Here is a 15,034-nt window from a genome sequence, read left to right as displayed (position 1 = left end):
TAAAAGCTATTGCGAATGAATATGAAAATTACTGACAAAGAAAACAAAAGCTACTACCAACCAGAGAAATACATACTGTCAACTAGAGAGAAAGCAACTGCCAACCAACCCAAAACCTACTCTCAACCAGAGAGATTTCTACTATCAACCAATACAGAATCTACTTCTAACCATCAAAACAACAACTACAACAACAGTAATCAAAGAAAGCTACATTCATCAACAAAATAATTCTTCTCGAAATTGAAAGAGAAAGTTACTCCAAACAAAGCTACTCCAAAGCAAATCGAAAGAGAAAGCTACTCCAGAATCAAAATCGAACACTCTCCATAATCAAAATAAAAATCGGAATGGTGAAGAAAAGCTACTCCAAACAAAGCTACTCGAAAGCAAAATCGGAATGGCTTACAACTCAGTGACGCCGGACCATGATGGAAGGTCGTGTCGTTGCGACGAGAGAGAGCGTGCACCGGTGACGAGGTCGAGATCGAAAGGTGGTTTTCAATTCAAAACCATCAGCCGCGATGAGAGAGTGACCCGCCTACGAGAGATCGAGAGCGCCGACGACGAGAGAATGTGCGCGCTAGTGACGCGAGAGAGAGAGAGAGAGAGAGAGAGAGGCGTTTCTGAAAATGAAATCGACCTAGATCGATACACTTGGGTCTGTTAAGAGAGTGGCAGAATTGTAAATTCTTTTATTTTTAATGTTCAAAATTTAATCCTATTTTGTATCTGGTGGCCTTATGAAGGAAGAAAATATTGGGTGGCCCTGAGGCTAAAATAACACCTTAAAATGCACTTATATGTAATTAACTCTTTATTTAATATATTTTTTCATTTTCTTAAAAAAAAAAAATTATACATGCGGAGCATGTATGAAGAAAGCTAGTGTATATATATACTAGCAGGGCCCACCCACTATGTTTGTGGAGAAAAGTTAAAGGTAGTGGAAAAACTTTGAGTAAAACCCACCACTAAGGTCAAAACTTTTCTCCACCGGACAAAATGATACCCAACTTTCAAAAGTGATCAAAATGATACCTAAAGTTTTAAAAACAAATCAATTTGATACCTCAGTTTATTTTTTTTAGGGCTAAATACTGGTTACTACTCTGTGGTTTAGGTCTAAAATCAATTCAGTCTCTGGACTTCTAATTTCATCAAAAACACCACTGTACTTTCAATTTTGATCTAATAGGTCAAATTCATTAATATTCTGTTATGGGTTCAAGTTATAGTTGGATTATTTGTTGAAAAACTATTTATTTGATAGATTTCTAATAGTGGGACTCACTCCAAAATTGACTATGTAGGCCACCTCAACACCACATCATAAAACATAGGCCATATATGAGACACGTCAACAAGTTAAATGACTCATTTGTCGGAAGACTAACAAATTGGACCAATCAAAATTGAAAGTGCAGGGGTGTTCTTGATGAAATTAGAAGTTTAGGGACTGAATTGATTTTGGACCCAAACTACGTAGTAGTCAGTATTTAGCCCTTTTTTTTTTTAACTTCTTTGTTAAATCAAATGCAAAATCAAGCACAAAAATTGAAGTGATTTGTGGTTAGAGGGCCATCAATCATCTATAACCCAATCTTCTTCTTCTATAGAATTAAAAAAAAAAAAAAATCTTCCATTCAATTTCAATTCTACCATCGATCGTAGAAACAAATAAAGTTCGAATGTTTCCCAACTTCTAAAGAAACAAAGAAAAATGGGAAGAGAGAGAGAGGCAGAGATAGAAGAAGAAGAAGAGAATTAACAAAGTAAAATAAAAAATAATTGAAAAATAGTTTTTTGTGTAAAATATTATTATAACCCCATAAAATACTGCACTACACGTGATCAATTTTAACAAAAAGTTACAAAAAATTAAACCGAGGTATCAAATTGATTTGTTTTTAAAACTTTAGGTATCATTTTGATCACTTTTGAAAGTTGGGTATCAAGTTGATTTATTTTTAAAAATTTAGGTATCATTTTGATCACTTTTAAAAATTTAGGTATCATTTTGATCACTTTTTAAAGTTGGGTATCATTTTGTCCGGTGGAGAAAAGTTTTTACCCTAGTGGTGGGTTTTACTCAAAAACTTTTCGTACAACTACTACATTTTCTGCTTTTTTTAATAAATTTTTTTAATATTTTATTTTTTATTTTACAATTTACTATATCATCCCAACTGATTAATTATATTTCATAGTATTTTAATATATAAAGGTTAAATTGGTAAAAAAATTTAGTTTTGGAGAGCAAGTTCCATTCTCTTAATAATAGTATATATATATATATATATATATATGATGCAGAGCATATGTGGCAATATCAAATGCATCATTTGTCATTTAATTATAGATTTGTAATCGTTGATAATTATTGTCTAGACATTTTTAGGGCATCTAATTTAGGATTATTACTTTTAATTATCTTTCTAATTTAGTTTAAATCTACTTATTATCCAATCAGTGTGAACCCTATAAATATGGGTATTGTAATCGTTGTCAGATAGCTTATGGTTTATGAATAATATCAACTTATTTGCGGCATGGATTTGCCATACTTTACAAACTTGCTACTCCTTATTTCTGGTGTCTGTTGAGTGACTGTTGGAGGTCTGTGTTCGATACCTTTTCTCCATCAATTTGGTATCAGAGCTTTGGCAAGAGCTTGGTGGATTTCATGTCTCAGGTCGGGTGAAGAAGGGGAGGTTTCCAAATGGAGGGTCGTGACATCAACAATGACATGGTTGAAATCAAAAGGATGCTTCAGCAACTTGCGGTACGTGTCGATCGCATCGAAGCACGACGACGGGGTCATAAGAGTTCCGACGGGGAGAGAAACGTTACCACCTATCATCAATAATATCAATTTATTTGCAGCATGGATTTGCCATACTTTACATGACAGGGCCAGCCCCAAATTCCACCCTGAAATCTGAAGTGGCCCTGCGGGACCCACTTTTAAAGAAGATTTTACCGAAAAATTCGACAGAACCTCTCCTAAAAGTAGGCAATCCAAACCTGTAAGAATCCAAAAACACTTCTAATAACCCCACCGTAAACTCCTGGAGCCACCCTGCTCCCATATTCCAAACCATCACACAATCACAAATAATAATACTTCAATTACTTAAAGTCCAACAAAACTCCATAATTAAATACAACAATTCATCAAAGTTAGGTCATGAACCCCAAATAAATTTACTACAAGTCTGGTCACAATCCCCATAGTAATTAGAGCAATCTAAAAACAGAATTTGATATAAAGCTATGTAGGTTAAACAGGTAACCTATAATATGAGATGACGGAAGCAGGTGCAGTCACTATGGCTCACTCCTAATGCGCCGAGCAGCAACACTGTTAACTGGGCATTTGAAACAGAAGGGCCCAGGGGGAAAGCATTTAAAAACGTTAGTGTGAGTGGACAAAAAGTTAATTATGACAGAAGGAAAGAAAAGAAAGAGTTATATACTTTCCCGCAATTTAACTTTGGAAAAATAAATTCCCGATGCATGCAAGATTTAGAAAACTTATTTCTTAACTTTGAAAAGAACGTAAGAGAGAAAAATAATCCAGCCCCGCTGGTTAAATAAACAATTAATATGGGGAAGGCGAACATCACCATACTATAAAGGAGCCTCCCAGGCTCGGGTCGGGCCTCCTAGGCCCTATCCTCGACTTCGACCCACAAATACAAAGTAAGTGAGGAGGAGAAGAAGAAAATATAGTAACCCGAGTATGGTGGAAGATAAAAATCGAAAACCAGTAAATCCATAAAGCTTCCCCAAAAATCTCACAAAAGAAGAAGAAAAAAAATATGAGTACAATTCCCAACCGTACTCGGAAAATCTCGTAGTAATTCCGAATAAGGCAACGACGTGTCCCACACGTCAAAAATTTCAAACGGGTAACAATTTGTAAGATTAAATTATAAACCATAATTATTCTTCCCTCGAAATCCCATTTTGAAAAGTAATTATAAGAAATTAGCTTAATTTCCGGAAATTACCTAGGAAAAATGTTTTTTCGAAAAACAACCAATAACCACGTTATCCAAATCGAGCATAGAAAATTTAAAATCAAAATCATGCTAGAAGCATTAACCAAATAAATAATGGGATAATCTGAAATTAAAATAATATGCTCGATAAATTTCATGCTAATTAGTAAATCATTAAGTTAATAAAGTAAATGCATGCATCATTTCTTAAAATAAAATTCCACTCATAGTATTCGGCTAATCCTGTTGTCGATCGGTATTCTCCTCGTATGGAGACTCCTCTCGTCCTGTACGAATAGTACTCGTAAAAATATAATTACAGGACAGGAATTTAAATTTACGATAATTAGAAATCAAAATTCTAAAAGTCTCCTTCAATCCACATCGGATTCTATCCAACTACACTCACAATGTCGATTCGCCGATTACAAATTATAGACAACTTCGAGAGAAATCCGACGGTCGGATTCTCGTAATCGATAACCGAAATTCTAAAATTTCAGAAATTCATAATCGACTCAAAACTTCTCCAATCTTCACCAAAATCACATATACAAGTTCTATATCAATTATAGGATTTAATTAGCCAAAAACAAAAACTAAAACCCTGCTCCTCGCGCCTCTACGCGCCACCTACAGTGGCGAGCGTGGGGTCCACGCGCCACCCGACACCACCTCCGATGGCCACCAAATTTTGGCAGCAACACCTACTTAACAAGCCCAACACTTTTGTCAACTATAACAAATTTCAATTTTACCTTGAAGTGCTCAAGATTGACCGGTGAAAATTTTCCAGAAATTTCAAACCCTAGAATCGGGAATTCCTTCGATTCTCTCTCCACACTGTGAATTGAAACTAGAAGCTTGAGGGAAAATGATCAATGTCTCGAGGCGCTTCTATTAGACCCGGTTTAGTGGCCGGAGATGGTTAGAATTAGATATTTATCATACAATCATTTTACATCTAATTGAACCAAATTTACAATTTAATTGAATGAAATTTACGACATTGATAGTAAAATTACCACATTCGTTTTACACTTTTACATATAATTAAACCAAGTTACCACATTGAGCAGGAGGCCTCCGGGGAATTCGGAGCGACCTCGTTTTGGTGAAACCTAGGGTTTTGCGTGCTGGCGGTGGTGATCTCATTGTCCCCAAACCAGGCGATGACGGGATAGTGGCGGTGAGCATACGGAGAGGCAGTGGTGTCTTCTTGGTTTGTCGACGATGTTGGTTCCGGCAGGTCTTGCTCGACTGAAGTCTGAGGCAGTAAGGGCCCCGACTCGCGGCGTTTTCGACTGAGGTGGTTAAGAGTGGGTGCAGGCAGATCGTGCTCGCTTGGGGGTAGAGATCTGATCGTGGTTGTTTGATTACAAGTCGGGGTCTCAGATCTTAGGAGGAGTGGGTGCAGGTTTTCTCAATCGGCAGTGAAGGTTTCCCGGGCCTCCATTGATCGTCTTTTTGAAGTAGGCTGTCGGACTCTAGAAGGACCCAGCAATGGTGGAGGAGCGATGGAGGCCGCGGGAACGGTGAAGGGCTGGGCTACCTTCCCGGAAGGCTGGTCTGGTCCCGCTGGTGTGATGAAGATGGATTTCGGCAGTGGGATTGGGCCTCTGCCTTGCTGGGTTGTGGTTTACAGCCTAGTGACTTGGGTCTAATTTTGGGCCCAATTCTCCTCTTCCTTATTCACCTAGTTCGAGCTGGTCTGGGCTTTTGGGGAGGTAGTCAGTTTCTTTTCTAGCTCTATTACTGTCTCTTGGATGTTACTGTGTGGCTATGTTGATTTGTTGCGACGTACACCATTTGGGTCTTAGGCGTCAAGATGCTCAAGACAGTGGTTCCATCTTCGGATAGGATAGGGTTAGGGATTTATTTTTTTTGCTTTTATTTTCTGCAGTTCCTTTATGTTTTAGATTTGTTGGCTAGTAATAATTTGGTTGCTTTGGGCAGTTTGTACTCTGCTTGGACTTTTAGTTTAGGCACATCTACTTTGTGCATACTTGATCGATTTGTATTTTGAGGGATTTTTGAATCTCTCTAGCTTGACGCAGTGACGTCGTTGATATATTGAATGGAGCTTGACTCTGCTTCTCTCAAAAAACCAAGTTACCACATTGACAATAATTTGTTCATGAACTTGTAAAAATGTCGTAGGTGGTGTAATTATCTCTAGTATAACTAAAATTACACAAACAATTATTCTCTTTACCACAATGACAACAAATTTGTTCTCATATTTATAAGTGTGTGCATGACATACATGTAGGTACCGTATAATTTCTCGTAACAGCAATATTTTTGAATTTTTTTTGTTCAAAAATTAAGATAAAAATATGGCCTTATCATGGTTTTTGATTCTGATTTGTATGCATGCATGTGGAGAGCAGACCATTCTATCTTGTCATTTTCATAAAATATTGTAGCATGTAGGGAAATTGTACATGCTTTGCTGGTTCGTATTGCCGTGGAAAAGCAACTATAGTTGAAAGATCATACAGCAAGTATTTCAATAATTTCATTCCAAATATTTTGTCCAAACAAAAAAATAAATAAATGAAATTTGGGAGGTGAGGTAAGTTCAACAATTAATCCAATATTAAACGCTGTGTTGGCATTCCGGACATCCTTCTATGCAAAGCGAATCTAGCACTATCAATATCGTTAACTTCTTTCTTATAATTTAAACAAATAAAATAGAGTTTAGATGCACATGTCTGATGAACTGGTATGAGTAGAAAATAAGAATTCGATATGTTTGGAATGCTTCAATAATATTCACCCCCAAGAATAGGGTTTATAAAGTGATACAAGAGTAATCCTAATAGGAAACGATCTCCTACAATTATACAGAGAGACGAAATCTATATGTACTGTAACGCCCCAAGCTGCACCTCACCAGCTTAAGCACGTCACAGTGCCGCGAGTCTCTAAAACATAAACCGAACTCTCGATTTACATCCTAGAGAACCGCTAGGCATTTTGTTTGAAAAACTTTTTGTATAAACACAGCGGAAGCTACAAATATGCTTGAGGTGAAAAACTTGAGTTGCTGAAATCTATTTCACTCGTTCAGAACTTGGATAAAGACTCACACAAGGTTGAATTTCACTTGAAGAGAATTCAACTAAATGATGACACGAGACTAGATAACCACAAGTTCCAGAACACAAAGTTCGAGAAATAGAATTTAGAATAAGGTTCACACGGTAATTTACCGAACTTGTTCTGCACACCCAGCTCCATCCGCTATTGTCTCGTCACCAGTGCACAGTACCTGCATTCATACTGTTGTAGGGGTGAGCTTTCGTCCTCGCTGCTCAACAGGAACTCTAACTCGACTAGGTTTGAAAATCAACAGATAAATGTTTGGAGCTCCAGTATGAAACTTGCTTAAACCAAGTATTTAAAAGAACGACAAACTTTAAAAACCCGATGCATGATTAGAAAACTACGTGCGCTTTACCTGATGGCCTGGTTCCGTAGAACCAACATCTGACCTTACCAGTCACAGAGCGCCAAACTTAACACACTAGCTACACACACGGAACCGTGTCATCATTGCGATTACGCACCATCCGACCGGTGTAGCTAACCCTCCGGAGGTTTAGGGGTGGCTAATTCCCAAGGAAGTCATTGACCACCTTTCCGCTCTCACACACCGCCATCAAAATCTTATACGCACGTTAACTTGAAAACATATTAAATTTGAACTAACATATACTTTCATCATGCATTACGTAGATAAGAAAATCACCAACCGAGGAGAGTCCTTAATCCCTACCTGGATTCCAATGCTTTCTCTCACGTACTCCGAGAGTCGCGAACTTTCCGTTCCTCGGGTAACTGGAGTCCTAGATTCCGACATTTCGATAGTTAATATCTTTTGAACAATTATAGGAAATCTCGACGATTAATATATCGTCCAAACCAACTTTTCCTGGTTTGACCAAGGGTTGACCACTTTGACCCTTTTACCATGGTTGACCAATCGAGGTAGATTCTATAATTACCTAAATTATCGAACATTTACTTGAAATTACGTTATCGACCAAACATATATTGAGTGCACCCGATTTACTAAGGCCACCCAATACATGTATACACATTAATTTCTTTTCCTTACTTATTATCAAACCGTAAAATACGCAAACACACCAATAACGATTTTTCCAACGAACGATCCCACATTTACTTAACAGCTTTTATCGCATAGTAATTCGACAGAATTTACTATGGACACCCAATTCTTTCCATTTTCATTCAAGGTGTGCCCAAAACTACTATGGACACCCAAACTTGACCATTTCCAAATATTTCACAATCAATACACAATTTCTTTACAACAGCCACAATTTCAAACAAGCAACACCATACCCAATCAACCATGCAACTATTTTCTGCACTCGTAAGCAAAACAAGGAGCATCTAGTCCAGAACCCGAGTTTACCTTTGCTAGTACAACTCGTAGACGAAACTTCGGCTTCGATTCGACCAGCTACGATCCGTGTTCCACCTCCTAATTTCTGAGATTAAATACAACTGAGGTTCAGTTCCAAGATTCAAGCCTAACTCAAAATGGTAGTCTCACAAGGAGTTCTAAAACGGTCGTCACGCACAGCAACGCCGGCGGTGATCGACTGAACCCAGAATGCCAAAGCTTGAAACTTTAACTAGATTGGAGAAACCACTTACCCAGACGCGTAGAGCTCGAATACCTGATCGTCTTTCGTGTAGCAAGCACACCCAGAAGGACCGGAAGAGTCGCCGGCGTTGAGGAACCATTTGCAGCTTAATCGGTGGCCGAAATCTGCAGAAACCGCCGGCGAAGGCTTGGACCTTCACCGTCGGCTCTTCTTCCTTGTCAGGTGCATGGACGATCAGAGGCAACCTGCGTGACGGCGAAGACGAGACGTATCTACCTCTGGTGGTCCGCCGCTGTGTCGTGCCCGGAGGACGGCGTTCTAGCCGGGTTTTCTTCCTCGGGTCGGTGGCGTCCGGGTCAGAGAGCACCGAGCTCTCTCTCTCTCTCTCTCTCTCTCTCTCTCTCGAATGTTCCTGCGGCTTCCCACCGTTCACAACTTATATAGATGTGTCCAATTAATGCTGGACGGCTAGGATCAAACGGTGGAAAAGGTAGAGGTCTAGAATCGCGCCACGTGTTCCTCTTTCTGGAATTAATTTCCCAAAATCCCAAAAGTTCGGAAAATCACGATAAATAGATCGGTTATCCGGAAAATTCTCCGAAAATTTCCACGAACTCGTCGTGCCGTATACTTTACCATCCACCTCCTAAATTGAGGATTTCACTTTATGTAAAATTCTGAAATAATTGACAATTACCGAGATCGTAAATAAATAACTGGTCGAACGATCTCAATTTAAACTCGATAAATTTTTCCGGGGCTCACATGTACAAGGAAAGTAAATATTTACAGAATATTTTACACTGCCCCTCAAGTTGGTGCATAGATGTCAATCATGCCCAACTTGTCAATCGAGTTGTCAAACACTTTCCTTGACACTCCTTTCGTAAGAACATCTGCTAATTGATTTTCTGTATACACAAAAGGGAAACGAATGATCTTTCTGTCCAGGTTTTCCTTAATGAAATGCCGATCTACTTCCACATGGTTAGTCCGGTCATGCTGAACAGGATTATGAGCGATTTCAATAGCAGACTTGCTATCACAATGCAAATCCATAGGCTTCTTGAGCTTAAAACTCAAATCTTTCAACACATTATGAATCCACAACATCTCACAAACTCCATGTGCCATACCTCGAAACTCAGCTTCAGCACTTGACCTAGCAACAACCTTCTGTTTCTTGCTGCGCCAAGTCACAAGGTTTCCTCCAACAAATGTAAAATACCCAGATGTGGACCGCCTGTCTGTCTTATCACCAGCCCAGTATGCATCTGTGTACCCCACAACCTCCAACTCATTCTTTTTTTTTTCAAACAACAAACCTCTTCCAGGTGCCATTTTAAGATATCTCAAAATACGATACACTACATCCATATTCTCTTCACTGGGACAATGCATAAATTGACTGACCACACTCACAGCATAAGCAATATCAGGCCTAGTATGAGAAAGGTAAATAAGTCTCCCTACTAGACGTTGGTACCTTCCTTTATCTGTTGGAACCTGATCCGGATAGATGGCGAGGTTATGATTCATCTCGATCGGTGTCTCAATAGGGTTGCAGTCAAGCATTCCGGTCTCAGCTAACAAGTCAAGTACATACTTACGTTGGGACAAAGAAATCCCCTTCTTAGACCTTGAAACTTCAATTCCAAGGAAGTACTTCAATTGCCCAAGGTCCTTCATCTCAAATTCCTTAGAAAGATACTTTTGTAGAGCCTCCATCTCTTTTAAGTCATCCCCTGTGACAACCATATCATCGACATATACAATCAGAGTGGTAATCTTCCCCTGGCGACGTTTGATGAACAAAGTGTGATCTGAGTTGCTTTGTTTATATCCAAACGCCCTCATGGACTTAGAGAATCTTCCAAACCAAGCTCTCGGAGACTGCTTCAAACCGTAAAGAGACTTCTTCAACTTACAAACCTTGCCAATATCACCAGGCATATTTTTTACTCCTGGCGGTATGTCCATATACACCTCTTCCTCCAAGTTTCCATTAAGGAACGCATTCTTCACATCAAACTGATGTAGGGGCCAGTCTTTAGTCGTTGCAAGTGAAATCAAGATTCGAACAGTATTGATTTTTGCTACAGGGGCAAACGTTTCTTCATAATCAATTCCATAGCGCTGAGTGTAACCTTTGGCAACTAATCTGGCTTTGTACCTGTCAATGCTCCCATCAGCTTTAAGTTTTATTGTAAACACCCATCGACATCCAACAGTCTTTTTTCCAACCGGCATACTCACAATATCCCAAGTCGAGTTTTTCTGCAAAGCCTCTAATTCTTCATTCATTGCTTGAGTCCACTCAGGATCTGCCAAAGCGTCCTGTACACTACTAGGAATAGATACAGTGGATAATTGATCAACAACAAGTGCATGTGACCCAGACAACCTATGGTTAGACATGTAATTAGCTATAGGATACTTAGCTTTGGTTTTGATGTCTGGTTCATATTGTTTCTTAGGAATACCCTTGGTAGCCCTCTGTGATTTCCTAGGCTCAATATTATCTACTCCAAATGATTCATTCGAAATTAAAGGTACCTGAGAAGGAACACTCGCAGCGGATTCTTCAGTTAACGATGTAGAGAGGGGGAAAAACTCTGATAAATGAGGGCTCTGAATTATATTATGTTCATTGAGTGCATCACCACTGGGCATTGATGCATCGTTGTCAATCTGTTGACCGGAGCCACATGGTCGGCTGGAGCCAAGCCGTTGGCTGGAGGAATCAAAGTTTTGTCCTTCTGAGGGCCCCACGGGTATGGCTTCTTTATCTCCCATCATGGGTTCACCTCCATCCATTTGTCCATCTTTTTTATTTCTCATCACGGCACCTCCACTTTCTTTAGCTTCCATCAATCCACTTTCTTCTCCTGCAGGCCCCATGATGACTTCACCATCAGTTGCTTTTTCTTCTCCAGCTTTTTCGTTTCTGACTTCACCATCAGTTGCTTTTGCATTTCTTACCCCATCTTCTTCTCCTGCGGACCCCACAGTAGCATCACCTTGTTCACTTTCGTTTCTTGTTTCGCTTTCAGTTAGAATTTCAGTTGAAGAAGAATTCCCAACTCCAAATCGTGATTCCAATGCTTCTAATTCTTCAAATTCTTCAAATGCAAATAAATATCGAGGATTTCCTTCACAACATCTCTCCCCCTGAAGGGAAGACTCCGAAACTCCCCCTGAATAATAAGGCTCAGATTCGCGAAACGCAACATCAAGAGAAACATACATAGTACCAGAAAGAGGATCATAACATCGATAACCCTTTTTGAATCCCGCATAACCAACAAATATACATTTACGGGCACGGGGATCAAGCTTGCTGCGTTGAGGCTTGGGAATATGAACATAGGCTACGCATCCAAACACGCGAGGTTCAAGATTTGGTAGCGATGGAAGTGACAGAAGTTTCTGAAGTTTCTGCTGAGGATTTTGAAATTCAATTACCCGAGAAGGAGTGCGATTAATGAGGTAAGCGGCGGACTTCACAGCTTCTCCCCAATATTCACGAGGTACATGCATGCCAAATAAGGAAGCACGAACTACTTCCATCAACTGCCTGTTATTCCGTTCTGCTAAACCATTCTGTTGAGGAGTATAAGAATTGGAAGTTTGATGACGAATCCCATGTGACCGACAAAACTCAATCATAAGGCCATTCACAAACTCTCCACCATTGTCAGACTGAAACACTCTGATGGATTGTTGATACTGAGTTGCCACCATTTTGTGAAATTCGGTAAACATCCCAAATACGTCACTCTTATTCTTCAGTAATGACACCCATGTCATGCGACTGCAATCATCAATAAACGTTACAAAATACCGAGCTCCAGAAAGAGAAGGAATTTTCGAAGGACCCCATATATCAGAGTGAATTTTCATAAAAGGAACAGGACTTTTATGAAGACTTTGTGAATATGAAATACGATGGCTCTTAGCTAATTCACAAATGTCACAATGGAAATCGGAATCATTGACAACTGAAAACAAATGAGGTTGCAGCTTCTTAAGATAACTAAAAGATAGATGACCTAAACGGCGATGCCATAACCATACAGCTTCCTTTGCATTCTCTACCCCGTTGACCTGATTAGCGTGTCCCAAAAGATGCTTCTGTTTCTCTCCAGTCTCTGTTAGGTCCAGGTAGTATAACTTCCCCCTTCTAACACCATAACCAATAATCCGCCGAGTCAGAATGTCCTGAAACACACAGAAAGACGGATAGAAGGTGACAATACATGCAAGAGCTAAAATAATTTGACCAACAAATAGAAGATTATAAGCTAGTGATGGAACAACTAAGACAGATTCAAGGGTTAAGGTATCAGATAAAGCAATAGAACCTTCTCCGGTGACCGGAGTTGGAGTACCATCAGCAGTAGAGACAACATTTTTAGGGGAATATCTAAGGTTCTTTACAAGACTAGGGTCATTGGTCATATGGTCAGATGCACCTGTATCAATTATCCAAGAACTATTCATAGAGACCTTACCCTTCATACCTGACTGTGCCACGTTAGCGGAGGCATTAAATGGTTGCTCTTCCTCTGTAGTAGCCACGACAGCTTTTTCAAGGTTTTTTCGCTGTTGTTTGGTGAAATCCCACCAAGCAGGGTAGCCAATTACTTCATAGCACCGTTGTTTGATATGACCCAAATTTCTAAGAGGGGACGCTTTGTATTTGCACTAGAATGCAGCCCCCGCTCCGCTGCGGGTGAGTGAAGGCCCATTTCGCTACCATTTTTCCTTTGTATATATGCAGCTTCTTCTTCCTCTTCTTGTTCCACTACTGGGTCCTTGAGATGACCTTTTCTTTTTTCAAACATTAAAATGGGTTTTCGTTTCCAATTCCTGTGAAATTGCAACTGCCTTAGAATTTGAAAGGGAACACGGAGAGCTATATATTGCTAGTAAATAATTAATCAAACACAAACGAAAAATTGAATATGTGTCATTTTGCATCCACTCATTTATAAAGAGCAATTTAGTATGAATTTGATATTTAACAGGTTTAAACAAAAAGCTATCAAATAATTAGTAAATAGATAGATCAAATTCATCTCTTGAAATTTTTAAAACAGTTACGGGAGGCTGGTCAACTGCTTATTAATTTGAAGATGAATAATAGCTTCTTAGAGAGGCCAAGTACTCTTCTTTTTGTTAGTGTTCAACAAATCAATTTCATTCTCATAATCCTACACCGGAAAATTTGTAAAAGTTGATGTTCCCCGCTACTTGAGTGCTGCCAACTCATATGCTTTTGCTGTGGATTCTTCTTCGTCATAAGCCCCTGCATATACATTGTGTGAGATGACTGAAGATAAGTTTGTTGAGCAGTCTAGCTAGAGAGAGAGAGAGAGTACCCTGTGCCTTCCCAAAGTTGAGGTTGTGATGCAGTAGAGCACATGAAAAACTGCTAGCACAAAGATAAATACATGGAGGTGGTGAATCCCATATGCAGATAAAAGGCAACTTTATATATGAATTCAGAGTTGGAGCTTTGAAAATGTCCCATAAGAAGGTCCATAGAAAATTACCTTTTGATCCACCCAATAAGCCAGAGCGTTCGCATATCTCTCTTGAAATAGTTGCCTAACGTCAGACAACGTACTCTGGTAAATCAGAAAATCTAGCTGCAGCAATCATCAGTAATGCAACAGCTTCCTTACATTTCTCAAGGCATTCCCTGCAATGACAATAATGGAGCAAACTAAACATTATAATAAGTCCTTTGATAAGACACTTTGGAATCTCTCAACGAATGGGATATATGCGATATCGGCCTGAATAAGAGTCGACCATGACTTGAAAACTTAACCACTTAATAGGTCATCACATTGCTAAAAAGGTAATAAGATATTCATCAATTTCATATTATTTGGTAGCCGAAATCAGTGAAGGGAAATGTACACAGATTTGGGACATACAAATAGTTTGTAGACTGTTAATCTCCCATCTAGAGGAAGAAAAATGACTAATTTTTTGAATTTTGCATCTGCAGTTCACCAAACAAATTTCTTACAGCATCATCAAATGCATATTTCATGCTTTCCATATGACAAATTCGTAAGACTTGATTCAAAGGCACATTTCTACCTTTCAGAAAAAGAATGTGATGGATGGTCAATTACATTATAGTCTCGTAATTGAAAGGTATAAATCATATTTCGTTTACTGTCATCGATCTTAGCAGCAGTTACTTTTGTTCATAAAAAGACTGGATTCTTCAAAGCTAAAATAGTACACTACAGCATCTTAAATTCTCAAGGTCTTTGAAAGACCAATCACAAATAAACTTGTACCTCACACATCACATCACATAAACAGATCGCAGAAACAACAATAGGAATTAGAAAT

This window comes from Rosa rugosa, chromosome 3, assembly GCF_958449725.1.
Source record: "Rosa rugosa chromosome 3, drRosRugo1.1, whole genome shotgun sequence".
In the NCBI taxonomy this organism is placed as follows: domain Eukaryota; kingdom Viridiplantae; phylum Streptophyta; class Magnoliopsida; order Rosales; family Rosaceae; genus Rosa; species Rosa rugosa.
This window is presented reverse-complemented; position numbering follows the sequence as displayed.